This window comes from Sarcophilus harrisii, chromosome 6, assembly GCF_902635505.1.
Source record: "Sarcophilus harrisii chromosome 6, mSarHar1.11, whole genome shotgun sequence".
In the NCBI taxonomy this organism is placed as follows: Eukaryota; Metazoa; Chordata; class Mammalia; order Dasyuromorphia; family Dasyuridae; genus Sarcophilus; species Sarcophilus harrisii.
The window spans coordinates 91,814,811-91,836,286 of NC_045431.1; the positions used below are offsets into that span (position 1 = coordinate 91,814,811).

General features: G+C 34.4%; 1 protein-coding gene across 3 annotated transcripts in view; it reads right to left on the reverse strand.

Moving 5' to 3' along the window:
• MARCHF1 (membrane associated ring-CH-type finger 1) overlaps positions 1-21,476 on the reverse strand; it is a 1,010,725-nt gene that overhangs the window by 476,298 nt on the left and 512,951 nt on the right. The window contains exon 1 of one of the 3 annotated variants that reach the window (XM_031942768.1): positions 1,356-1,697. The exons of the other annotated variants lie outside the window; for them this stretch is intronic. The gene's annotated coding sequence lies outside the window, so the exon portion shown is untranslated. Of the gene's footprint in view, positions 1-1,355; positions 1,698-21,476 lie in introns of those variants that run through there. 3 annotated transcript variants of the gene reach the window in all.

The window sequence follows — 21,476 nt, forward strand, 5'->3', positions numbered from 1 at the left end:
TTAGTACCTTCAAAAATAGTTATGATTATTGCAAGAGCACAAGATGATGAAACTATGGCCACACAAGTCCATATAAACAAACATTGCTGTTCATGGACTAGAGGGAAAAAAAAGCATGGTTACTTCTTCATATTGAGACATTAGTACTACCTGATGTGAGCATAATTCAATCAGTATCAAAGAAGAATGAAGGAGCAATGGTTGACTCAGAACAAAGATAAGAAAGGAGACAAAACTGTTATGGGCCAGAACTTGAAATAAGGTGCTAAGTCACTGGAATGGATAGAGAAAATGCTTATGTACTTAGTTCACACCTTTAGATTTCACACCTTTAAGAGAGTTCACACATTAGAGTTCACATCTTTAGAGAGCTTATGTAAGCTAGGAGCCTCAACTAGAGACTTTGGGGGATTCACAAGTCAGAATTCAGTCGAGAAGATACATAAGTCTAATACAGAAGCCCACAAACTCACTCTCTTGGAGGAGGAGTCACATTCATTCCAACTTCCAACTTTGTGCTGGCTGGAGGCTTTGGATTTGGAGGGAACTAGAGGCTGAAGTTGGCAGAGGCAAAGGACAAGCGGCAAGAGCTCTCGGAACCAAGGAAACAGATAGGCCTCTAAGAAAGCTAACAGGGCTATTTTGGAAGAGACAATAAAGGACTGGACTTTAACAGCTGGTTGCATTTGAGGTGATGATTACTTTGAACTGAAACAAAGGCTGCCTCCAAAAGCCCCCTAAGAAATCTGCTCCCAGAGAATAATATAATTTAGAGAAAACCATTACATTTCCTGTCCCTTTTAATCATTTGACTATACTTCAATGTTTCCTGAATCCTCACCTAACTTTTTCTCTAAACTTCATTTAAATTTTCATCTAAATTTATTTACCTTAAATAGCACCTTTTCCCTGCTCCTCTTTTCCCTCTTAATTCTCTTCATTGAGGGCAACTTTTTGCCTCACCCTGGTAAAGCAGAAATATAGGTAAAATCACAGTTCAAGTCTTGGTTGGAAGAAAGGATGATGTAGATGTTTAGTAAGTCCCAAAATACCAAAAGCAACGAGGTGGTATAGAAGATAGAGGGCTGGGCTTGGAGATGGAAAGTTAATCTTCCTCAGTTCAAATCTGGTCTCAGACATTTAGTAACTGTGTAACTCTGGACAAGTAACACAAATGGAATTAAAAAGAGTTGGACACAACTGGCCAATAGCAACAAAATACCTAACAAAAGTTATGGCATTAGAGCTATCATCTACTTTTTCTGTATATTCATAACAATCACTATGAAATACTCTACTGACAAAGGAACCCCACTGAAACTTAAATTCATGTCTGGCACATAATATTTGCTTACCATTTACTGATGGATTGATTTTTGGAGATAGTGAGGAGCCTGAAAACCATGTGAAAAATTATAGGAGCTGAAAAAGAGGAGACAAAGATATTCTTAAGGTTGCAACACCTTCAAATATATGAAGTCATATAACAATAAAGGTAACATTTATATAGGGCTTTAAGGTTTGCCAACCTCTTTATACATAATACCTCAATATAGATAATATAAATATTATATATAACATATAAAGATGAATATAATGTCTAAGAGAGGTTAGACCATTTCATTCCAGGGGACAGAATTAAGATCAAATAGGTAGATAAATAGACAACAAGCATTTATATTTAGCATTACCATATGCTAGACACTGTGCTAAGCACTGGAGAGATAAAGATAACAAAAAAGAAATAGTGAACTGTGCATGTCTTTGAACCAACAAGATAACTCACTACTGCACTGATATTCCAAAGACATCAAAGAAAAATGAAAAGGTCCCACAATTACAAAAATATTTATAGTAACTCTTTTGGGGTGGCAAAGAATTAGAAATTGATGGGATGCTCAACATTTGTGGAATGGCTGAACAAGTTGTGGTATATGATTGTGATGAAATACTATTAAGTTATAAGAAATGATGGAAAGACTAGGAAAATTTACATGAACTGAAGCAAAGAGAATTGAGCAGAACTGGAGATAATCGTACACAATAACAGAAATATCGTAATGATGATCAATGATGAAAGACTCTGAGCAATATAATAATCCAATAGTAATATAACATAATTTTAAAAGGCTCAGGATAAGAAATGTCATCTATCTCCAAAGAGAGAAATGAAGAACTTAGAGTACAAATTAAAGTGGTTTTTTTTTTGGTTTTTTTTTTTTTGCTTTCTTCATTTTTATGGCTTTTTAGTGACAAAACTCACATGGAAATATGTTTTGTACAACTTCACATATATAAATGATATTTTCTCAAGTGCAGGGGAGAAGAGTTGGAGGGAGAGAATCTAGAACTTATTTTTTAAATGTCAAAATAAATTAATTTTTTAAAAATTGATGATGGAACGTTAAAAAAAAACCCAAAAAAACTGACTTTGTCCTCAAAAATCTTGTATTCTAATAGAGGAAGAGAACATAAAAAGGGAGTTGAAAAGTGTGTTTGTCTCCAAAAAATGTGTTTATGTGTTTAGGATTAAAGGTGTGAATATGGGGATCTGATATTAAAATCTAGAAATTAAAAAGCATAGCTGGGTTTAAGGGGAGAATGAAGACTGGTGAGCAGATCTATCTTCTTTAAAAGAGTCTCTGAAAGGAAGCCATCACTGGGAGGAAGAGGATGATATGATAGCTGTATTATTTCAAGGTGGGTAGCTCTCAGAAACTGAGGGAATGGATGTTTTATTATATCATAAAATACTAGTAGATATGAAGAATTCAGATAAATGTGGTAAGAATCATATGAAATGATGTCAAATGAAGAAAGCAGACTAGGAAGACAAAGTACCTAACTATAATAAGCAGTAATAATGCTAAAAACCAATTGAACATTGCTGAATTGTAATGAACAATCTAAGTACTAAAGAACTAGTGAGATATAATTTCTTATTCTCAGTAGACAGGAAGAGGAAACTGAGGAATATGTAACCTACTGAGAGATCAATCATTGGGAGAGGACCATGCTTACATTTTTTTCCCCTTAGTTAAAAGGAAGATTTCACGCTGGCAGGTAAAGGGTGAGATTTCACAAGAAACAGAGAAATAAATGACTTGTTAAAAAGAAATCATTAAAGGTAAAATAACATTAACAAAGTGATAAGGAAGAAAATTTTTGCTCAACATAAAGAAGACTTTCTAACTATGTAATGTGCTGACTCATACTTTGAGTATAGTGAGATTCTTATAACTGCAAGTGTTTTAGCAGCAGTGAGAAGATTATCCATTAAGCAAGTCTCAGAGAAGATTCTTGCAATGGGGGAAGATTGGATTAGATAGACTCTCAAGTTTTTCCAACTCTAACATTCTACAAGTTTGATTTACAAAGCTCTACTAAGCAAGGGGAAAAGATAAAAAATGCAAGAATCAGATCCAAGCTGATAGTCTTTAGTGACTGCTTCCCTTTACCTTGAAGCATGGCACAATGCAAGTAGTTATTATATTGCAGGTTGGCTTGTGATCTGACAAGCACCAAATATAATATTGGTTTAGATATTATCATTTTAAATTTTTTTCCCATTTTTTTCTTCCCTGGCCTTTCAGTCTTTAGACAAACAAATTCACACTTTTTACTCTCTAGGCATTTAAAGTGCTACAGCATAACAATATTCAACTACAAATTTGAGACCAATAATAACTTTTAAAACAGAGAAAATATTTTTTAGTGTATAAAAGGAGAAAAAATGCTCTCACCCTAAAATGGCATAAAAGAGCAGATGGTGTAAAATTCCTTTGAAAAATAAATATATTTCTCATTTTCCATTTGGTAAACTGTCATTTAAAAAAATAATATCATGATACTTAAATGCTTGACAAGTTTTCCCATCGGTCTGGAAACATGCCAAAAATATTTAGAAATAAGATGTTAATTAGTCAGGAAAAATAATGTTATAGACTTCTATGTATCAATTATTTCCTCACAATTTGACATGGTTGCAAATACACACTTTAGCTTTCGATGAAGGGAGTTTATATTTGAAAATTCCTTTTCTAAAACCATAATGAAAGCTTTAACATACACTCATTCTGTGGTCATTAAAAATACATAATCAGAATGAGTGAAATCTAATGAGGTGACATTTAGAGATACTTAAAAACAATTTTCTCATTTGTCCTATTCATGTTCTTAGGTAAAAATAAGATGTACGTTTTTAATTATTTATAATGTGCTTCCAAGTTCTTTTCTGTTAAAAGGAATTTTCAACAGAGATTCCACACTTCATACTTCATATCAAGATTTGATCTGCAGGTTTAAAAATGGGTTCCTTGGATTCATTCAGTGTTCTCATATGTGTTTCTGTAATATGAGAAACATGATAAAAATATCCCTAAGTATGGATGCTTTCAAGATAACATGACTGTAGAGAAAAGTCATTCTGTCCCTCATTTTCCAAATAAATTCAGAATAAAATCATATTCCTCTGTTTACTTGCCATAGAAACACTACAGTTGTCCTTTATTTGACATTCAGAAAAGGTAATCCTCTCTCTAGAACTCTGGACATACAAAATCAACACTAGGTTTAATAACATTGTCTTCTCTGAGATTTTATTCTAGATATTAATATTCATAGAAAATAGGTGAATGCTGAAGAGCATGCAACTAGATTTCAGAAATATTTATATTGGGTCTATTAACGAATTGAGAGAGAGAGAGAGAGAGAGAGAGAGAGAGAGAGAGAGGATAATGATGATGAAAAAAGCAGAAATGATAAAAAGTTAAGTAAGCAAATATGATATACACACATATTATATTGTCACATAGTCCCTGTGAATAAACAGTAAACGAGTCACTTGGGTGGTATTCAGGAGTGTTCAGGGTGTTCAGGAAAGACTAGCACCTCCACTGTACATGCTTGCCAACACTTTTTTAGGGATGCTCATCTACTTTTGGTGTCCATCTCTCATCTGTGACTCCAAAAAGATGTACAGTGGCCACATTCTAGTAAAACCATCTCAGCAGACAGGCTAAACCAGATTGAGAATAACCAACAATTCTCAGCCTCATTGGTGAATTAGGAAGATGTCTACCCCAAGCATGAGGAGACTTTCCCCAACAAAATGGTCAAATAAGAACAAACTGAACATCAATGAAAGAGGCTGAAGCAGGCATTGTGGAACACCTACAGCTTGATCAGACATGGAAGACACTTACAGTCATCCACTCCATCCTGGGCCATTGCCAATCATCTTGACTTTTGTCCTGCCACTAGACTTTGATGACTCTAGAAGGAATAAGGTTGATATCTTTAAGCAGCTGTGCCTTATTTAATTCACTTGACACCCAAGATGTAATTGTTCCTCTTCAAAAATAAAAGACAAATAGCAACATAAAGCCAGAGGGAAGAGATGGCTCCCAATGATTTTATTGGGTAGAGTCCTCACTCAGTGGGATCTTGGGCCCAGATCACAGTGTAAAGGTAGCTTTTGTAAGTTACTGCATTTAAGAGGGCCAGGGACTTATCTAAATGATGCTAATACATGATGCAAAAAAAGGCTAACTTGCTCCCAAAATAAGCACTTCACCTTTTCATGATATCCAAATTTTCATCCATCTGACAATTCATGAATTCATTAATGTATATAATCTTTCCATCAGTATCAACTTCTACCTATTCTGTGCAATTCATAACCAAATCTTTTTAAAAATAAATTCTTCATAAAAGAATTCAACAATTAAAAGAAGCAAAGTATGGGAATAGGAAGGTAGAAAAAGCAAAGCAAGAATCTTCCTAGGCTCAATTCCCTGTTTTACCACCTTAATTATTTTTAAATGGATTAACAATACCAAAAAAAAAAACCAACACAAAAATATGAAGAAGAGGAATAAAGTGAGTAGTCATAAAGTAATTCCTGCAGTAAAAAAATAACTTAAGGTCAATTCACTGGCCCATTTTTATTGATGTTCTCTTCACACAGTCAATGACAAGTGCTCAACGAAGAACTTAAGAGTTTCCCATGACTGCTCAGATTCTAGATGTTCCCTTTTGGAGGTAATTTGGTTAGTGTCTTGGGGGCCTCCAAACTCCACTGAGGAGAGAAGGTTTTGTTACTACAAATCTAATCAGCTAGAGTTTACAAGGAAAGAAAGGAGAGGTTCTAAAATGGTGAAGATTAGTTATAGAAGAGGCCTAATTATAATTTCTCAGTACACAACTTGGCAGAATTTTTATCTTTCTGTGAATTCAAGGTCCTATGAATCTGATTAGCCATTGGAGTAGCCTAGAAAAAGGAAAAAAAAGTTGTTGGGTATGGAAGATGAAGTTGACCAGAAATATTTTTGTTGATTTTCAGTCATGTTTGACTTTTTGTGATTCCTTTTGGTATTTTTTTAAAAGAAGATATTGGAATGGTTTACCATTTCCTTCTCCAGCTCTTTTTACAAATTAGGAAACCCAAGGCAAATGGAGTTAAGTGACTTAACCAGGATCACCCAGCTAGAAAGCATGTGAGGCTGGATTCAAATCTCACCTGAGAGATTTCTTCCTGCGTCTTCCTGACTCTAGGCCCAACATTCTGTCCCCTGTGCCACCTAGCTGCCACTATTTAGCTTACTAGAGAAGTTAATAGGCAGGGAGCCAGAGGATTGAGAGAAAAGAATAACAAAAGTCAGCTACAAATGCTACAATTCAAAGTCTGCCTCTTATTATTGTTCTCATGGGACCCTTCAATCATCTCTTGGGGGGGGGGCTAGGTTGAACAAATCTGAGAAACATTGTGGAAAGCTGGTCCCTGAAAGGAAGATGTAGCCAACAAAAGTGAGGATGGAAAAGGAACACAGCCTCATCTACAGAAACCCCTTAGATTCTCCTTGCTGCTGTGCTGTATAAAACTTGTTAGATTTTTAGAGTCACATATCCTTACCAATTTTAGTAGAATGAAGATAGTAAAAAATAAAAAAGTTACTATTAGAAATGGATCCAAAATTTTCTATTTCAAATAATTCTACTGCCTGAACAAGTGGGTTAATGGTTAAAAATGCAAACACATCAAGAATACTACAGAAAAACCAGGAGATAAATTGATAAAAGGGGTTCAAAGTCAACATGCAAGGAAAACAACTAGATAATCTAAGAAAAAAATCATAATGACTGAAAATTCATTAGAATAGCACATGATTATTACTTATTAATGAATAATTAAAAGACAAAAAAGTATGACATGCTTAAAGGCAAAGAAAATCACTTATGTTCCCTGCAAAAAAAACCCACTTATTCATCCATGAACTTATACATTGGATGCTGGAAGTGAATACCGAGTTATTCCTTCAAAAGAACAAGGCTATGGGCATGGGATGTGAAGTTTTTCTTTTTTTTCTCATTTTTTTCACATTCTCTTTTTTAAAAATGTACAATGTTAGAGGCATTTATAAGATAAAATCATTCAATCAACAATGACTCATTAAGAGCTAACTATATTCTAGCTCTATGCTCAACACTAGTGATATATGAAAAAAGGTCAAAATCATGCACTTTGCCCTCAAGAAGCTGACAAAGAGAAAATGTCTAATGATAAAAAATATAAGGAGTAAAGATAAATTGTATGAAGCAAGCTTCCAGAAAAGACAGTTGATCAAGTATAAGAAACTGCGGGCATTAATAACCATTTTAAAATACCTACCATGTGCTGGCATGGAATAAAAGAGTTAACTGATGAAATCAATGAAGTAAAAATAACAATTAGAATTGTAAATAAAATATCAATAATTCTAATAAGAGAACAAGGAAATTTAGAACAAATATTAGAGACACTGTCCAACATAGTAGATTTTTTAAAAAAGAAAGTGGCAAAATTGGAATGTCAAAATAAAAAAGAAGAAAAATTAATTGAACAAAACTGAATGATAACAAGACTGGAAGAATACACTCAAGTGCTATGAAATAAGAATAATAATTTTAGGGAGACTATGAGGGGACAGTCTAAGATTTATTGGTTTTCCAGCAAAGTATGATAGAAAACACGCTGAATAATAAACTTTAAGGCAGCAATAGCATGGTATATGTTTGGCAACCATTCTTGGGGTATGGGTCAGGGAGATGTATACACAATGCACTTTTAAGTTTAGTCTGCATACTATGCTCAAGGATCCATGACAATTCTAAAAGACTCAGAACAAAAAATGCTATTTACCTCTGGAGATATACAAAAAAGGGCTAAATCATAATTTCTGTCCTCAAGAAATTGACAAAGAGAAAGTACCTAAGGGTAAAAAAATATAAGGGGTAAAAATAAATCAATATGAGAGCAGGAAATCATTATTTCCCAGACAAAAAAATCTTCATCTACAGACTATTTGTGCCTGACCTGTGGTAAAACCTTCCAAGCTCACATTGGTCTGATCAGCCACAGTCAGATACAGTGTATCTTGACCCTGACATAGTGATAACATTTTGGTTCTTTCTGAAAATAAAGAACAAAAACCAATCAATTTAAGAGATATCAGTTTAATATTGAGGGTGCATTTATGATCTCTTCTCCTCACTGAAAAATGTCCTATTAAATCAGATGATTTCATCAAACTAAGATGAGTCCTTTGAGATTCTGAATTCTAAATGAGATGTTCTAGAGAGAGGCAGTCAATATCAAAGCTCATTTACTAAACTTCTGGTAATTCTATGAACAAAGTGCATGAAAAAGACTAAAGAGTGTGTAATTTTCTAGTAGTTATTCTTTTGAAAGGACAATGAGGAAACACTGATTTAAAAAAAGATTCCCCAAATATGTCAAGGTTGTGCTAGAGTTCTAGTTTTAAACTGAAATATTAAAGTTCAGCCTTGCATCCTTGATTTCTGGTCATTCAATCTTGGGTTAGAAGCAGTCTGTGATGAAGGGAGACCATATGGTATCTTACTATATACACTGGATATAGAATCAGAGGAAGTAAATATCCTTGTCCTGCTACTTACTACATGCACATCATTAAGCTGATGGTTTCATATCTATAAGCTTCAGATTCCTTGTCTATAGAAGTGTAGGAGACAAACTAAATTTACATAGTTCCTTCCAATCCTCTTATTTTATCAGTCATACATATGCTCAATTCACAACTTAAGAAATTAGACATTACATATGTACATTCCCACTTACCCTAACCAAAATTCCCAACATATATTGATGAAGTTGACAACAAAAATAGGGGAATTTTTTCAAAAGAGTATAGTTATAAATTCTCTGTAATAGTCCTTTATTCTTCATCAATGACCACATTCCTAAATCAGATTCACAAATTTACTATCATTCAAGGAAGGCATCCAGGTATAGTGAAAAGAGTGCCAGATTTACACATAAAGGATATGACTACAAATTCATTTCTGCTTGCCTCTGTTATTCAAGTCATGTTTAACTTCTCAAGATCACAGGTTTGATAGCTACAAAATAGGGTTATTTCATTATCTCTCAGTCTATTTCTATTTCTAATACTATAAAAGAAATACAGATAAACCTCCACAAGGAGGAGTATGACAACTACATCTTCAGAAAATCAAGGGGAAGCATATACCAAGGTCAAAAAAACAAGACCAGGGTAAGTTTAGGGGAAGGAAATACTAATAAAGGAGTGAAACTTTCTTGTTTTGAACCAGTTCTTTAAGAAATATTGCCTGTTTATTCCCTTGAAATCAAGGACTCTGTAATAACCAACTCTATTTTCAATGCACTAGGACTAAGAACTCTACAAAAGTTATATGATAGAACATTAGTTGTTTGTGTATAAAATCTCCTGTAATTTATTTTTCTTGAAATGACAGAACTCAACTTGAAAAAGAGCAGTGATGTTACTATAAAAGTACATAAATGTAAACTATTATTACTTTATTATCTTAGAATTTGCCCCAAGTTGAAGATCTTTTAGTTCTAGTTATATTTCCTACCAATAATGTACAGATTCTCTTAGACTATAAAAGATAAGTAAATATTTGAAAGGCTAATAATTAAGACTAGATTGAAAAAATAAATAAACAAGTAAAAATAAATGAGGGAGAATTCAGTCCCTTTGACAGACTTTTCACTCAATTGTTTTAGAAATATATATGTAATAGGATATGTTTGTGGGTAAATTTTAAAAGTTCTCTAGTTTTCATTCTTAAAATTAAAATTAAGATCAAGATTACTGGTGCCAGTACAAACTTGAGAAAGGTAATAGCTAGAGTTGAGTTTTCTTCTCAAACACCTAATTTGAATGTATATTGTCCCATTCTAAATGTCTAGCACCACTAAACATTAACTTCATAATAGTATCCCGGGCATTGCAAGTTAGATGCATACTTTTAATCTCATAGCAAACAACAAATAGAAATTTTTTCAATAAAAAACTCTCATCTTTTTTCTCCTTTCTTTTCCACCTCCAAGTATGAAAGGTGGAAATAAAACCCATGTGATAAATACTTAGTGTTTAACAAGTCATTCAAAGACACTTGTCTTTGTACAGTATATAAATTGTTCTCTTGTTTCTGCTCATTTAATTTTGCATTAGTTCATTTAAGTTTTTCCAGGGTTTGTTTTTTATTTTTATTTTTGTTAAATAATCATTTCACATAACACAGGAAGATTACAGCACATTCATATACCATAACTTGTTTAGTTATTCTCCAATTGTTGGGCATCCATTCAATTATTAATTCTTTGTTGCTACAAAATGTCTACAAAGATATTTTTGTACCTAAGAGTCTTTTTCCTTTTCCCTTTATTTATCTGGGGTATTCACCTAGCAGTGAGTTAGTTATCTTACATATTTTTTGGTAACTTTTATAATTACATTCTTAACATTTCTAATGTAAACTGAACTCCTAAAGAGCAAAGGCCATATCTTATTTGTTTCCATATTTGCCCCCAAATCTAAAATCATGTAAAACATATAGTAACAGTTTGATGAACTAGTACTGAATGAACAAATATCAACTGCTTTAGAAATTTCTTTTAGCAATGATTTAAAAATGCCCTTTCAAATTCAGTCTATAAATACCTTTTATTCTTTAAATCACTGTTTTTTAGCAACTAATATAAAGGAATGTCTCTCAAGTTTAATCACCAACTGCAAAATGGTGAGACATCTGACAAACAATATGACTTCATAAAGCAAATACTGACGTTTGTATATGTTTTAAATATCTCTTCCTCTCCTATCCTTGGAATTTGACAATAAAAACTGTGTAATTACTAGCTGGGACTAGCTCTTAACTTGACAATACTCCAGAGTCAAATGATTAAAATCAGGACATGTGTTTCTTTACTGGCACTATAGTCTAAATCACATCATTATATATACAAGTCATCAAAAATGTGTAAGTTTTTATTCTACATTAAATGATGACAAATAATAGAATCATTTATTTTTAACAAATTCACAAAGCTTTTCTCCAGCTTGATTTACATAGCAAATGAACTAATATGCATGTTTTAAAAATGGTGGCTTATTAGGGGCAGCTAGGTGGCACAGTGGATAGAGAACTAGCCCTGAAGTCAGGAGGACTTGAGTTCAAATATGACCTCAGACACTTAACACTTCCTAGCTGTGTGACCCTGGGGAAGTCACTTAACCACAATTACCTCAGCAAAAAAGAAAAAAAAAAAAAAGAATGGTGGCTTATTTATAACTATCACTGCTTTATAAATTCTGTTTTGTCATGTTAAAATTTTCTGGGTCAAGACCTTTTATATGACTATAAATTAATGGGCTAACTTCCAACCTGCTCTTATTGTGAATATTTTCTCTAACTCTGTTACAGAAAATAAAAATCAGATTAGACAAAGCCTTAGCTAAAGGACATATTCACATGAATGTATTTTTTGGAAGTGCAGGGGTCCTCAAACTTTTTAAAAACTTTTTAAATAGGGGGCCAGTTCACTGTCCCTCAGACTGTTGAAGGGCCAGACTATAGTAAAAACAAAAACTTTGTTTTGTGGGCCTTTAAATAAAGAAACTTCATAGCCCTGGGTGAGGGGAATAATCATCCTCAGCTGCTGCATCTGGCCCGAGGCCATAGTTTGAGGACCCCTGAAATAGAGTATAGAAGAAAAAGAACTAGATTTCAAGACAGAAAACTTTGAGTTAAGATCCTTTCATTATAATTACCTGTCACCCACAATTTTACCCCAATAGGGTGATATCATTAGTCCTCTTTGAAAATAGAGGACATAGATCATGGAGACGACAAACATTTCTCTCTGACCTTCTTTATAACCTTCATAATAATTATGAAATCCAGCCTTGAATTAGCTCTGGATGCACAGAATCCACAAATATTGGGAGTGTAATAAATTATCAACAGAAGATAATTTCAAAAATCACCAAAAAACATCTCTTTCACTTGGAAACTGGAGGAAGGCAGCCAGGGCAATCAGTACAAATGCCAATGCAGATAGCTCTGTGTCCCGGGGCAGAGAATTTGTGGGAGGAAACAGACCACAGGGCAGAGAGTTTACAAGAGGAAGACCAGATAAGGTCTGCTTCAATTGGAAGTGGGAGAGAGACAGCAAGGCCCAGGCAGCTGACCACAAACACCATCACAGACAGCTCAGAATCTGGGAGCAGTGCAGTCTCAGGGTGGCTGAGCAGACTCGGACCACAAACACCAGGGCAGACAGCACAGAGCCCTGGGGCATTGCTAATGACTTCACACGGCAAAGCCAGCACCAGGAGTGAATCAGCACTGACCCAGCATAGCTGCAATCATTTGGAAAATCTCAGCCACCCTTAACTTAAAAAAAAATGAGTAAAAAAGTAAAGAGGATTCTAACAATGGACAGCTTTTATGGTGAAAGAGAAGAGCAGAACAGATTTCAAACCCTGAGGAGACTGACTAAAGGCAGATTGTCTCCAGATGAAGCTCCAAGGGGTGAAATAACCTGATCCCCCTCACACAAGGCTCTTTTAGAAGAACTTAGAAAGGATTTTAAAAGAGAACTAGAGGAAAAATGGGGAAAGGAAATGAAAGCCTTGCAAGAGAGTCTGGAAAAGGCAATACAAAACAGACACAGTGAAATGAAAAAATCATATAATTCATTAAAAGATATATTTGGTAAACTGGAAAAAGAAAGCAACTCCCAGAAAAACCTAAGTTCAATTCCATCCTGAGACAATAGCTGTGACTCACCTTTTGACTATTTCTGTTTCTGCAAATATAAAATGGTGTATAATAGAATAATTGTGAGGATTAAATAAAATTATAATTGTCAAGTGCATAGGACAGTGCAGGGCACATAGTGTATTGTTCAGTTGTTTTTCAGTGGTGTCCAACTCTTTGTGATCCCATATGGGGTTTTCTTGGTAAAGACACTGGTGTTGTTCGCCATTATCTTCTTCATCTCATTTTAAAATTAGGGAACTGAGACAATTAGGGATGAATGACTTAGGGTCAAAAAGCTAGTCTGAGGCCAGATTTGAACTCAGAAAGATGAGCCTTCCTGACTCCAGGCTTAGCAGTCTAAATACTACATTACCTAGCTACCTACTAGCACATATAATACAAGTTTTATTTTAAAATTTGTTTTTAAAATTTATTTTATACCTAAATACAAAAGAGAAAAATATTATCATATACATAGTAGAACATAAAGATTCAACATCAAGGGAGGCAGAGCCAAGATGGTGGTGAAGACACCAAATTCAGCCTCAGAAATAGCACTTGACTGGTAAAATCCATGGATATTGCGAGTACAACAAATGACCAGCCAAAGATAATCTGGAAGATCGCCAGAAAAGGTTTGTCCTGATTGGGTGGGAGGAGGCCAGCACAGACAGGGAGGCAGAAACAGGCAGGGGTGGTCTCTGTGGGGGGAAAATTTGCAGGGAGGATTCTACCACAGGTTAGCTGCTCAGCAGAGAAGTTACAAAAAGGCCAAAGGTAGAATGTATTCCAAAGAAACGCCAGAATTTAACAGGATCTGGCTAGATCCACCCAGCACCAGAAGTGACTCAGCATAGACCACAGCATAGCCATGCAGCCCCATTCTGCAGCTCTGGGCTTTTGCCCTGGGCAGTCACACTTCTGCACATCAGAGGGGCTCTGCCTGGGCAAGGCCATACTTCCCAGGGCAGAGTTACTTCTGCTGCTCAGCCACTCCAGAGCAGCAGCTGATCTGCACAGCGGGGTTCTGCCAAGAGCAGTGATGCTTTCAGAAAAAAAAAAATTCAAATACCAAGGAGCCACAATAAGGATCACTCAGTATCTAGCAGCTTCCACCTTAAAGGATCAAAAGACCTGGTATCTGATATTCAGAAAGGCAAAGGAACTTGGTATGCAGGCAAGAATAACTTATCCAGCCAAACTGAGCATTTTCTTCCAGGGAAGAAGATGGGGATTCAATGAAATAGATGAATTCCATATATTTCTAATGAAAAAAACCAGAGCTAAACAAAAAGTTTGACCTCCATATATATGACTTAAGAGAAGCATAAAAAGATTAAAAAAAAAAAAAAAACTGCATTTCTGTTATGAGTATACATAAAGACCCACACTTAGCACCGTACACCAAGATAAGGTCAAAATGGCTTCATGAACTAGGCATAAAGAATGAGATTATAAATAAATCAGAAGAATATAGGATAGTTTACCTCTCAGACCTGTGGAAGAGGAAGGAATTTATGACCAAAGAAGAACTAGAGATCATATTGATTGCAAAATAGAAAAATTTGATTATATCAAGTTAAAAAGCTTTTGTACAAACAAAACTAATGCAAATAAGATTAGAAGGGAAGCAATAAACTGGGAAAACATCTTTACACTTAAAGGTTCTGATAAAGGCCTCGTTTCCAAAATATATAGAGAATTGACTCAAATTTATAAGAAATCAAGCCATTCTCCAATTGATAAATGGTTAGTGGATATGAACAGACAATTTTCAGATGATGAAATTGAAACTATTTCTACCCATATGAAAAGGTGTTCCAAATCATTATTGATCAGAGAAATGCAAATTAAGACATCTTTGAGATAACTCAATCAGGACAAACCTTTTCTGGTGATCTTCCAGATTATCTTTGGCTGGTCATTTGTTGTACTCCCAATATTCATGGATTTTACCAGTCAAGTGCTATTTCTGAGGCTGAATTTGGTGTCTTCTCCACCATCTTGGCTCTGCCTCCCTTGATGTTGAATCTTTATGTTCTGCTGTGTGATAACACATCTTTCAGATTGGCTTAAGATGACAGGAAAAAGATTAGTGAAGAATGTTGGAAGGGATGTGAGGAAACTGGAACAGTGATGTATTGTTGGTGGAGTTGTGAATGGATCCAACCATTCTGGAGAGCAATGTGGAACTATGCTCAAAAATTTGTCAAATTGTTCATACGCTTTGATCCAGCAATGTTATTACTGAGTTTCTATCCTAAAGAGATATTAAAGAAGGGAAAAGGGCTTGTATGTGCAAAAATGTTTGTGCAACTGTTTTTGTAGTGGCTAGAAACTGGAAATTGAATGGATGCCCATCAATTGGAGAATGGCTGTATAAATTGTGGTATATGAATGTAATGGAATATTATTGTTCTGTAAGAAATGATCAGCAGGATGAATACAGAGAGGCTTGGAAAGACTTACATGAACTAATGTTAAGTGAAATGAGCAGAACCAGGACATCATTATACACTCCAACAACAATACTATATGAGGATCAATTCTGATGGAAGTGGCCATCTTCAACAATGAGAGGATCCAAATCAGTTCCAATTGATCAGTAATGAACAGAACCAGATACACCCAACAAAAGAACACTGGGAAAGGTGTGTAGACCACAACATAGCATTTGCACTCTTTCTGTTGTTGTTTGCTTGCATTTTTGTTTTTCTTCCCAGGTTATTTTTACCTTCTTTCTAAATACAATTTTTCTTGTGTAGCAAGACAATTGTATAAATATGTATACATATATTGTATTTAAAATATACTTTAACATATTTAACATGTATGGGACTACCTGCCATCTAGGGGAGGGGGGAGGGAAAAGTTGGAATAGAAGTTTTTGCAAGGGTCATATGTTTAGTCAATAAAAAGCTATAATAAAAAAGAAAAGAATAAAAAAGAAAATAGAGAACATAAAACATACATGGTGACTTTTTAAGCAACTCTTCTTCATCTGCATTACAGGAAGGAATACCTCACCAAGTGCTCTACACTGATATCTGTATGTGCATATATAACAAACATTAGCATATATAGATGAAGGGGAAGGGAATAATCATTTATAAAGCACCTACTCAAGGTCAAGAATAAGGCTAAGCACTTTTTTTTTCTGAAGCAATTGGGGTTAAATGACTTGCTCAGAGCCACACAGATAGGAAGAGTTAAGTATCTGAGGCCAGATTTGAACTCAAGTCCTCCTGACTTCAGTGATGGTGCTCTATCCACTACATCACCTAGCTGCCCCAGTACTTTTTTTTAAAACAAACATCTAATTTTCTCTTCATAACCATCTTGTGAGGAAGCTGCTATTATATAATAATGCCCATTTTATAGTTGAGGTTAAGTACCCAGGGTCACACTATTTGAAAGTGTGTGGAATTGAATATATATTATGGTAGCTGGAGTTAGTGAACCCTAGTTTCTCTAACTCCAGCTGCCATAATAGAGAAACAGCTTTATTTTGGGCAATACTGAAGTTACTTGCGATTTGTCTGAGTCTCTAGGAATGACTATAAATCCACAGTTGCTCATTCTATATCTCCCTTTTGTACCAGAAGAGTATAATGCAGAAGAATGGAGATATGTTCTGCATTACCTCTTCCTAATGTGATTTACATTCATAGAGAGTTTCCCCAAACCAGTGAAATCTTAAGACCAGTCTTTTAATAGATATATACATACATATCTATATATATAGATATGTATGTATATATAGATAGATAGATAGATATGTATATATAGATAGATAGATAAGTATGTATAGATAGATAGATAAGTATGTATATATATAGATAGATATGTATGTATATATAGATAAAGTATGTATATATAGATAGACAGATATGTATGTGTGTGTGTGTGTGTGTATATATATATATATATATATACACACACATATATATATATATGTATATATATATATATATACACACACACACACACACACACACATAAAATCCCAAAGGGGAATTTTATTATTGTTATTTCATCTTTTATAGAAGACAATTCTGACTGCAGGAAAAATATCAAATTATAACAATTCAAGAAATACCAATGTACTAGGAATGCAAAGATTAAAATAAAACCTTTGTTGCCTTCTAAAGGTTATATATGTGTATGTTCATGCACATATATATATAATAGGGAACATATACACATATACATATAAAACACATACACAACAGTATATATACATAAATATATTTTATAAAATTATATAAAAATTGTATCTACAATTTGTTAACTTTCTTAATTACAGAAAACTTCTAATTCATCATGGGGAGATGAATATTTACATGAAGATCCACATTATACATACATACATTTGATATCTATATCTGTTTCTATCTATATTTAGATAGATATAGATATAGAGAATAAGCATTTATAGAGTGCTTACTACATACCAAACACTGTGGTGAGTATTTTACAATTATTATCTCATTTGATTCTTACAAAAAAAAAAATTGAGGAAATTGAGGCAAAGAGAAGCTATATGATTTGTCCAGGGTCACACTGCTAGTATTTACAGTACTTAGCACAAAGTAAAGATTTACTAAATGCTTTAATACTCTATTTCTCTCCATCTTTGCTAAGGTGTTGTTTTTGTCGTTGTTTTTGCTCAATACAAGTTTTTTATAGCACAAGATCCTACTATTCCTCTTCCACTATGGTATCTAAAGCCAACCATATATCTAAGAAAAAAACAAATGATTAAAATCTGTTGTGTCCTGTTTTCTAGAGCCCCCAAGTTGGGGTGACAAAATGTACCACTGCTTTCTTGAGCCCCCATGCCAGGGTGACTAAAATATTGAATCCTGCTTTCTAGAGCCCCCAAATTGAAGTGACAAAACATACCATTGCTTTCTAGAGCACCCATGCCAGGATGATTAAAATATCCTGTTTTCTAGAGCTCCCAAGTTGGAATGACAAAATGTTTTTATTACTTTCTTGAGCCCCCATGTAGTGTTCTGGTTTGCTTTCTGGAAGGCCTTCGGACCAGCCTTGGTCTCAGCAGAATAATCACCACAAGAATAGCCAGAGATAAAATCCAAATTCTTTATTGTCTCCTTCACAGGCTGTCTCCTTCCCTGGGGCTTGGCTAGCTTTCTGGAGGCCCTTCAGATGGGCCAAGGCCCATCTCAGTGGGGGAAATAGGAGGACAGGCTAGCCACCAAGAGGCTGATGAAGATGGAATGTCTCTCTGAGTCCAAGAGCTTGAGCTCCAGCCTCCAGTCCTCTGTCTTTTCCAAGTCTCTTCGAGTCCTCCTCTAGGTCTGACTCTGACCTCTTAAATACTCTATTACAATTAAATCCATCCCTCATACTGAGTATAAGCCAATCATTATATCACTAGGGAAACATTATTTGTTGTAAGATTAAACCAATCATACTGAACTAGAGAACTATTAATCACTATGCTAAACTAGATTACCATTGTCTTATCAATTCCACTGAGTTAACATCTTGTTGTAAGGATCCTTGCCTCAAGTATATTTCACCAGAATTCTGGCCCATTATACCTCCACACCAAGATGATTAAAATATACTGTCCTAGTGGAGAAGTGATGAGATAGGACTCCTTAGGATAGTGGGGAATAGGGTCCATTTATTATAAGGTCTTTTCCCCTTTTATACCCTCATGCCCTGAAGTAACGAAAACACTGGGCACGTCAAGTACATACTGCACATGTGGATCTACATGAACAACTTGCTATTGTATGTAGTTTGCCACCTGGTATCACTCTTCCATCTGGTATCACTCTGTTTTGATCACAACACAGGTTATCACTGCCCCCTGACTTCTAAGAAAAGCTAGGAGCCATTAGAAGAGATGGGGAACTGAACCAGATATTGTTAACTGATTCCCTCTGGGCTGAAGGATCTTATATCTCACCCAGAGTTCCCCCACTGACTGTGACCCTCTATAAAAATCAACTGTCCTAGTGACTAACAGTATATGCAACATTTAGTACCTAGTGACCATCATATTTTCATGAAGATCAAGGAAGTATGTTGCATTATCTCTTTTTCTGGACTGATTGGTCATTGCAATTACAATGAGTTCATTTGAAATTATTTATTTTCATCTATTTTATCAATCATCACAGTTTTGTTCTTTTGTTCTTTGTTTTTACTCACAAATGAGCAGGTTACACTAGATAATTTGATCTGACCACCATGAAAAGGAATGCCCCGCTGATCAATCAGAGTTATCAGAATTTTAAAGTAATGGTTTCAGGGGGAAAAAAATCAATCAAAAACTAATTGAATACTGCTGACTTGCTCAACAATGCATCATGGTAGGTTCTATGTATGCAAAGAGGCTTAATGCATAGCTCTTGATTTAGGAACCTTCCTGGTAGAAAAGACTATGATAAAATTGATTAAGAACTATTTGAATGAACAAACTTAAAAGTCTTGTCATGTAGTACTACATTTTAGTTTGGTAGGTAGTTTCCAATGGAGTGTTCCAGAGCTCTGTGCATTATATAGTCTTTACTGTTGTTTTTTTTTTTTTAACTTAAAGAGAAATAGTAGTGGTATATATAAACAAATTTTCTAATGTTTAGATTTCTTTCTTTTTTAAGCTTATTCTAAAGTATTCTACTGGACTGATTCAAAACACATGCTTCCTATAAGATTGTTAGTACTAAGATACTGAAAAATAAAATATAGATAATAGCATATATTCTATAATGAAAAATTTTTGACTTACTAATCTCACTTCACCAAAACCTGATTCATGGAATAATGGTGGTAAAGAAAGGTCAGAGTCATTTCTCCAATCTGAGAGGTTGAATTGACCAAAACTGTCCCATGGGATGTGAAAATTTACTTAGTCTTAAACATTCCTTAGATATGAAGGCAGAGTTACAATCTCAACAGTCTCTAACTGATATATAAATTTTCCTTCTCTATTACCCTATCTGTGAACCCTTGAAATATAGTTTAATCTATAATCTGACTTAGAATTTGTTTGACAAAGTTTATTTCCTTAGGGATGTATGAAATTATGACCTTTTTTTTTAAAATTTAAGGTACTGAAGGAAGCACTAGAATTAGAAATTTTAGAGCAATGGACAAAATTGCAACATATAAAAGAATTATTTTTCTTTTACTATGATATAATTCAGCCTATAAGAAGGTTTGTTAGACCCCTAATGGGGATTCAAGTCTTTGCTGAGACCCAAACCTATGCCTTAGCAGAATAATAAATCCTAGATATTATTTTTATCTATAATTTCTTCATTGTGGTGAATATATTTTATCATATGAACTCTGAGAGGAGATATTAACAGTTTTAACCTATTTCCTGTAAAACTCCTCTGCTGTTGTCCTTCCCTATCAAAGCTCTTCACCTCAATCATGATATTCCATTATTGGGAGCAGCATGATAAAAATCAACGGAGTCAGGAAGATTGTTTTCTGAACTATACCCTACTCCTCAGTAACTCCTCAGTTAATTAGGAGTTAGGAGGTTTATTTTCTGTCCTTAACCTTACTCCTATCATTACATATGATCTTAAAAATAGACACAGCTACCTTATACTTCTTTGCCCTAATGCATAGACAGGGGATAAAAAATAAAACTAATTAAAACACTTTGAGTTCAACTGGCAAAAGTCTTCATATGTGTGCAAGATATTATCATTATGCAGGGAAGACTTATCTTTTCTTTATATGGTGGGATTTTCCCATGCTTTATTCATTTTAATACAAATGGATCAGATTTCTGGGGCAAAATAGGGAAATTTAATGTTCCTTTTTTATTCTGGAATCTAAAGAAGCTAGTGTGTTAAAATGGGAATTATTCCAGCTCATAAAAAGAAAACATTTTGAAACCCAGAAGCCCTGTTTCATCTATAAGCCTAAGCATCTACTATATTTTATTGTTTGAAAGTTTCTCAAATTTTTCACGGAATTATGTACTGACCCATTTTGCTTTCTATCACACAGGAGTTTTTAAGTTTTCAATTCCAAGTAACTATAGGTAATTAAAATAATGATAACAATAACAATAGTTGACATTTACATAGGCCTGGACAACTAGCAAAGTCGGGCAGATACCATCTCATTTTGCTAAACCACTGACCACTCTAGCCTATACCTTCAGGTGTCTTTGCAAAAATAAATGTGTACGCACATACCCCAAATGAAATCGGCATCATTGCAGGAGTCTTCCTTATTCAAGTGAGGCAAAAAAAGAATTTCTCACTGAGAAAGTGACACCATAACCTCAATCTAACTTGGCATTGAGAAATTGTACCCTAACCAGGAATAAAACAATTCACAATACAGATAATCTCTTCATG